The following is a 6,812-nucleotide window of genomic DNA, read 5'->3' as shown; positions in this document are numbered from 1 at the left end:
ACAGGAAGTGATGGAGACGGAAATGGAACTCAAGTTTGGAAGATTGCAGTACCCATGCTTTCAGTCCTCTCTGGTGGGGCCAGAAGGGGACTGAGCACCTGACCCACGTGTTCGCTGCCCAACTCAGGAGCCTGGGGCCTCAGCAGGGCAACGGGCTTGGGCCAAGTGACACGGAAGGGCAGGGGCTGATCTACAGCCCAGGTCTCCAGGCTCCCAATTCCCTTCTTCTGCCCAGCTCCAGCAGGTCCTGGCTGGCCTTGGCCAAGGCCCCACCTCCCTGTGTCCCGGGGAAACTACTGGTATTGGGAGCACAGGGTTGCCCTTTCTCAGGTCCCAGGTGTCAGCCAAGTGTCCCTTGTTCCCAGTCTGAACTGGTGGTGGCTTGTTAGAACCTGGCCAGGCCAGGCTCAGGGTGGGCCCAGACTCCTGACGCAGTCAGGCGAGACCTGCATAGGCCTTTCCTCCAGCCTCCCTGCCGGCCGCCGGTCAAATCTCAGCCTCACTGACCTCCCGGTCCCTCTGAGCCTTTCGCTTGGGGCTCTGAGCACACGGCAGAGTACTAAGATCCCAGGTCAGCCAGCCAGGCATGTCTGCAACTCCCTCCTGTCAGCACACTCCAGTATTCTTGGGCTTCCCCTGTTGCTCAGATGGTAAAGAATCCACCCTCGATGAGGGAGATCTAGGTTCAATCCCTGGTTTGGAAAGATCCCCTGGAGGAGGGCATGGCAATCCACTCCAGTATTCTTGCCTGGAGGATCCCCATGGACAGAGGTGCCTGGCGGGCTACGGTCCATGAGGTCGCAGAGAGTCAGACATGACTGAGCCACAAAGCACAGCTCAAGCTTTGATAACCACCGAGACTGGTGCACCAGGGCAACACCAGGTTCACAGCAGCTAGATCTGTCAAAGCTAAATACCGAAACAACCGAATATCCATCAACGTGTGATTAAATAAACAGGGACTTCCCTGGTGGTCCAGTGGTTAAGATTCTGCACTTCCAGTGCAGGGGGCTCGGACTCGATCCCTGATCGGGGAGCTAAGTTCCTGCGTGCTGCACGGCATGGCCGAAAAAGAACGAATAGAAAAACAAATTGTAATGTATCCTACTCAGCAATAAAAAGTGAACCATTGATAAACGCATCAACATGGGTGCATCTCAAAATAATTGGGCTGAGTGAAAAAAAAAAGTCAGGCCGAGGAATCGTACATGCTGTATGATTTCATTCAGATAAAATTATGGAAAATGCAAACTCATCTATAGTGAGAAAACAGAGACCTGTGATTGCCTGGGGAGAGGGAGGGAGGGATGATTATAAAGAGGCACCGAGAAACTAAGTGGAGATTTTCAAGACAATCTTCCCCATCTTAACTGTTGTGATGGTTTCACAGATATACATGCGTACTCATTAAATTGTTAAATATATGGAGTTATTATAGTTGATTATACATCAATAAAGCTGCAATATATGTAGCTATATAGACAATTGGCTCCCCCCTACACCCACCTAATGATTATAGCTTCCCCATGTAGGTTCCAGGAACCTGCATTTTAAACAGATCTCAGGCAATTTCAGGGCTTCCTGGGTACCTCAGCTGGTAAAGAATCCGCTTGCAATGCAGGAGACCATGGTTCAATTTCTGGGTCTGGAAGTTTCCCTGGAGAAAGGATAGGCTACCCACTCCAGTATTCTTGGGCTTCCCTGGTGGCTCAGATGGTAAAGAATGCGCCTGCAATGCAGAAGACCTGGGTTGGGAAGATCCCTTGGAGGAGGGCGTGGCAACCAACTCCAACAGTCTTGCCTGGAGAATCCCCATAGACAGAGGAGCCTGGCGGGCTACAGTCCATGGGGTCGCAGAGTCGGACACGATTGAGCGACTAATCACAGCACAGGCAATTTCAATGCACATCAGACTTTGAGAAGCACTGTTGTAGTAAAATCCTTCAGCTCCCTATACCCCATGCCACCAAGACCTCTCCTGATGGAAGGAGTGGTTTAAGCAGGGGCTCCTATCTGAGGACTTGTGGCGTACCAGGGAGGGCATCACAAATCGCCGCACTGGCCATTTTACAGATAAGGAGACTGAGACCTTGAGAAATAAATGACATCTTAGATAAAGGTCTCCTGGTTACAAGCAGCAGAAATCACCCAAGTTAGTTATGTCAGAAAGTGGAAGGGGCTCTAGAACTACAGGGTTCCACAGGTAGTGGGGAAGGGGGACCTGTGCTGAGTGGTCAGGCTGGGAACCTTATGGAAACGTGGTCATTTCTGCTGGACTCTCTCAGCTCTGCCTCCCCTCCCATGACCCCTCCTTCCTCTTTTGAGCAATCTTTTTTCTTTTGTTTGTTTGTTTTTCCTTTAATTTTTTGGCTGCACCACGCAGCATGCTGGATCTTACGTCCCTTCCTGACTAGGGATTAAACCCACGGCCCCTGCAACAGAAGCTCGGAGCCCTAACCCCTGGCCTGTCAGGGAAGTCTCTGAATAAACTTTTCTACTTCCTGGAGTGTGAGGTGGAAGAAGGTTCACACAGCCACAAAGAGCAGGTCCCTGCATACCTATTCCATATTTTGGGGAAAGAGAACCAATGACTCAGTTTGGACCAGGTTTCCCCTCCTGGTCCAATTAGCTGTGGCCAGATGGGCAGACTCACGTGGTTGAGACATACAGGGAGGAGGGTGGAAAGGGGGAGGGACAGAGGCCACCAGTGTTCTCCGCCTTGAGGTTTAGTCAGAATCATGTGGGAGCTTGTAGAAAACCCACACTCACAACCCAACATCGCCAGTATCTGTTTCAGGTGCTCTGAGGTGGGGCTCAAAAATGTACATTAACCACTAAAGCTAAATCTTCTCAGAGTACAGCGTGAGAAACAGCTAGTCTAGGCCAGCACTGAAGATACTTTGACCTGCGATCTTAATAGTAGACCCTTAGGGTTGGTTGAAAACAGTATTTGGACTCTTCCAGCTGCTAATGGCAAAGTGAAAGTGGAAGTATTAGTTGCTCAGTCGTGTCCAACTCTTTGCGACCCCATGGACTTCTCGTGGACCCCATAGCCCACGAGTCTTCTCTGTCCACAGACTGTAGCCTGACAGGCTCCTCTGTCCATGGGATTCTCCATGCAAGAATACTGGAGTGGGTTGCCAGTCCCTTCTCCAGGGGACCTTCCCGACTCAGGGATAGAACCTGGGTCTCCCACCTTGCAGGCAGATTCTTTACCAACTGAGCCACCAGGAAAGTCACACTGATGGCAATGCTTAAAATGATAGATGCAAGACTGCAGATTTGCAGGTGTTGTAGCTGGTGCATCCAGGAAGGTAGATCTAGCTTCAGAAATCGCTGGATTTAGGACTTCCCTGTTGGTTCAGCGGTTAAGAACCTGCTCTGTAAAGCAGGGGATGCAGTTCATTCAATCCCTGCTCAGCCCACCTACCACAACTAAGACCCGATGCAGCCAAATAAATGAATAATTTTTAAAAAACCATTAAAAATAAGGAAATTGCTGGATTCAAGTACTCAAAGTGTTAGTCACTCAGTCGTGTCCAACTCTTTGGGACCCCATGGATTGTAGTCTGCCGGGCTCCTCTGTCCATGGGATTCTCCAGGCAAGAAAACCGGAGTGGGTAGCCATTCCCTTCTCCAGGGGATCTTCCCAACCCAGGGATCGAACCCGGGTCTCTTTCACTGCAGGCAGATTCTTTACTGTCTGAGCCACCAGGGAAGCCCAGACCCTGGCTGAAATCTTTCTCCACCCTCTACTTAGACTTTCCTGCATTGGTTTCATCATTAGGCAGACTTAGGTGACCTTCTCAGAGCCTCAGGAAAGTTTTCATCCTGCCAGCTTAGAAATATCAATGGCAAGAGCAAAAGTCCTAGGGCAGGCTCTTATTGGTCCAGTTGAGTCACATGCTCACCCTTAACCAGTCACTGTGGAGAGAGGAATGTTGTGCTTCTCAAGGACCAGCCCTGGGCCATATCCTTACCACTACAGCCAGAATTAGGATCTCTGCCTCAAACTGCATGGACTGAGAGTGGAGGAGGAATGGTTCCCCAAAGGAAAACCAGAGTGCCACAGCCAGGAGGAGCCCTGGGTCCTGAGCAGACCCTGAAAACAGCCAGAGGTGGGGCTTCCCTGGTGATCCAGAGGTTAAGAATCTGCCCAGCAATACGGGGGATGCGAGTTTGATCCCTGGTTGGGGAACTGAGATCCCACATGCCATGGAGCAACTAAGTCTGTGTGCGGGAACTACTGATAGCCCACAACTAGAGAGCCCACACACCACAACTAGAGAGTCCATGCCCCGTAACAAAAGATCCCGCATGCTGCAACTGTGACCCAACGCAGCCAAATAAATAAATAAATAACCACCCACAGGAGATCATGGAGGCCTTTTGGCCCAACCTCCCACCTGGACAGGACCTTGTTGGAGGGTTGCCTGGAAACCGTGGTGCTGCCAGCCTCAGCCCCGGTGGGCGTCCGCTGTGGTGGCCAGTCCCTGTTTGCGCTAGGTTCCTAACAGGCAGGGGGCACGTGAGTACCATTACCACATATGTCTAGACTGACTCATCTTGGAGCCAAATGAAGAGCCCAGCACAGATCCTCCCAGTGAGTCAGGCCCAGCCTGGGCAAAGGAAGGGTGTCCAGGAGGGGCCCCTTCCTAGGAACCATTCCAGTTAGGCCGGCCAACACCCATCATATGAATGGCGAGACTGAGGCACAAGAGAATGAGGGATTCGGGGCCCAGGCCTCCTACCTACCAACCTCTGCCTTCCTCTGGCCCCTCCCGAGGGGTATAGACTGGTGCCCATAGGGTAACGTACAGCTTGCAAGCTGACTTCCATGACTCTAGGCAACGGCTATGTTTGGTTTGCCTTGTACAGAGTTTATAAATATTTAGTACTCGAAATATTTCAACTGGGAAATTTTTCATAAAAGCCCAAGATTTCTGGCTGTTTTTGTGAAAAAAAGGACTATTGGGCAGGTGGGCCCACATTCCTGCCTGTCAGGATTGCCTGAAGCCTACAGTTCAGCCTCTATCTGACCTCCTGCAGATGCAGGCAGGAACTTGTTATCTGACCCAAGGGCTTCTTAACTGAGTGGCTGTAGACCTCTGCATCAGCAGAATCCTTGGAGAATGTGCTGTCGGGGGGCAGGGTGTGGGGGCCTCAGGTGGGCCCCTTCCTCTCTTCATCCCCCTTACCTTTTACAGGCCAGGTCCTGTGCAGAGCCCCCACGCACAGACAGCCCTCCCATCACTCACCTACTCTATGTATCTCTCATCAGCTCTCAGCAAGAGGGGCGGCATAGCAGGAGAAACCCAGCAGCCCAGTGGGGAGGTGTGACCTGCCCCAAGGTCATAGCACTCAGGTGGGACAGGGCCACTCCAGGTGGGATTCCTGACACACCTGTCACAGATCCAGGGTCCAGGCCGCAGGTCCAGAAGGTGATTCATGCTCAGCCTCTTATGCGAGGCTGACTCATAAGGAGCAGGCTGTGTAGCCAGACACGCCTGGGATAGACTCCCAGCTCCGCCACTTGCAAACAGTGTGCCACCAGGAGAGTCCTGGCATTAAGGCCTTCATCTATTGAGTGGGGGAAACGCAAAACATCTGATAGGAATGCTGTTGATGGTCAGTCAACTAAGACTGCAATAAAAAGTGGATTAAAAAGACATCCAGGGATTGTGCTATGCTCTAGACAAGGAAGTATAAGACAGATGCTACTGCTGGAGGACCGTTGTTCTTTTTTTACTTTTATTCTTTGGCCACGCCCAGCGGTTTGCGGGATCTTAGTTCCCAGAACAGGGAGTGAACTCAGGCCACAACAGTGAAAGTGTCGAGTCCTGACTGTTGCAGAAAGGGGAACCCCTTCCAGGGCCTGAGAGGGGGCTCTTGTCTAACACTCGGAAAGGAATTATCTGAGGAGACACATGTGCTGACAAAGCAAGAGACTCTGTTGGGAAAGAGCACCTGGGTGGAGAGCAGTAGGGTAAGGGAACCAGGAGAACTGCTCTGCCACGTGGCTCACAGTCTCGGGTTTCATGGTGATGGGATTAGTTTCCGGGTTGTCTTTGGCCCATCATTCTGACTCAGAGTCCTTCCTGGGGGTGCACGCATTGCTCAGCCAAGATGGATGCTAGCAAGGATTCTGGGAGGTGGTCGGACACGCAGTGTCTCCTTTTGACCTTTCCTGGACTCTTTTGGTTGGTGGTGGTTTATTAGTTCTGTGTTCCTTACTAGGATCTCATGTCATAAAACAACTCACACCAATGGTTACTATGGTGCATGGTCAGTTTGGGTGGTTTCAGTCAGTGTGTTCCCCTAACTTGATCACTGGATCACCAATTCCCAAGACAGTGGTCCTTAACTAGAGGTTTTAAGAACACCTCCCGTCCCAGGGACACTGGTGATGTCTGCATACATTTCTGATTGTCACAACTGGAGGGGGATATGCTGCTGGTATCCAGTGTTCAGAGATGTTGCTGCTGCTGCTGCTAAGTTGCTTCAGTCATGTCCAACTCTGTGTGACCCCATAGACAGCAGCCCACCAGGCTCCCCGGTCCCTGGGACTCCCCAGGCAAGAACACTGGAGCGGATTGCCAGTTCCTTCTCCAATGCATGAAAGTGAAAAGTGAAAGTGAAGTCACTCAGTCGTGTCAGACTCTTAGTGACCCCATGGACTGCAGCCCACCAGGCTCCTCCGTCCATGGGATTTTCCAGGCAAGAGTATTGGAGTAGGTTGCCATTGCCTTCTCCAATTCAGAGATGAAGATGCTACTAAACACCTTACAGGACACGGGACACCCCTCCAAACA

This window comes from Giraffa tippelskirchi, chromosome 4 (genome assembly GCF_054371585.1).
Source record: "Giraffa tippelskirchi isolate mGirTip1 chromosome 4, T2T-mGirTip1v1.2.pri, whole genome shotgun sequence".
Classification (NCBI taxonomy): domain Eukaryota; kingdom Metazoa; phylum Chordata; class Mammalia; order Artiodactyla; family Giraffidae; genus Giraffa; species Giraffa tippelskirchi.
The sequence above is the reverse complement of the archived record's forward strand: the minus strand, read 5'-3'. Positions refer to the sequence as shown.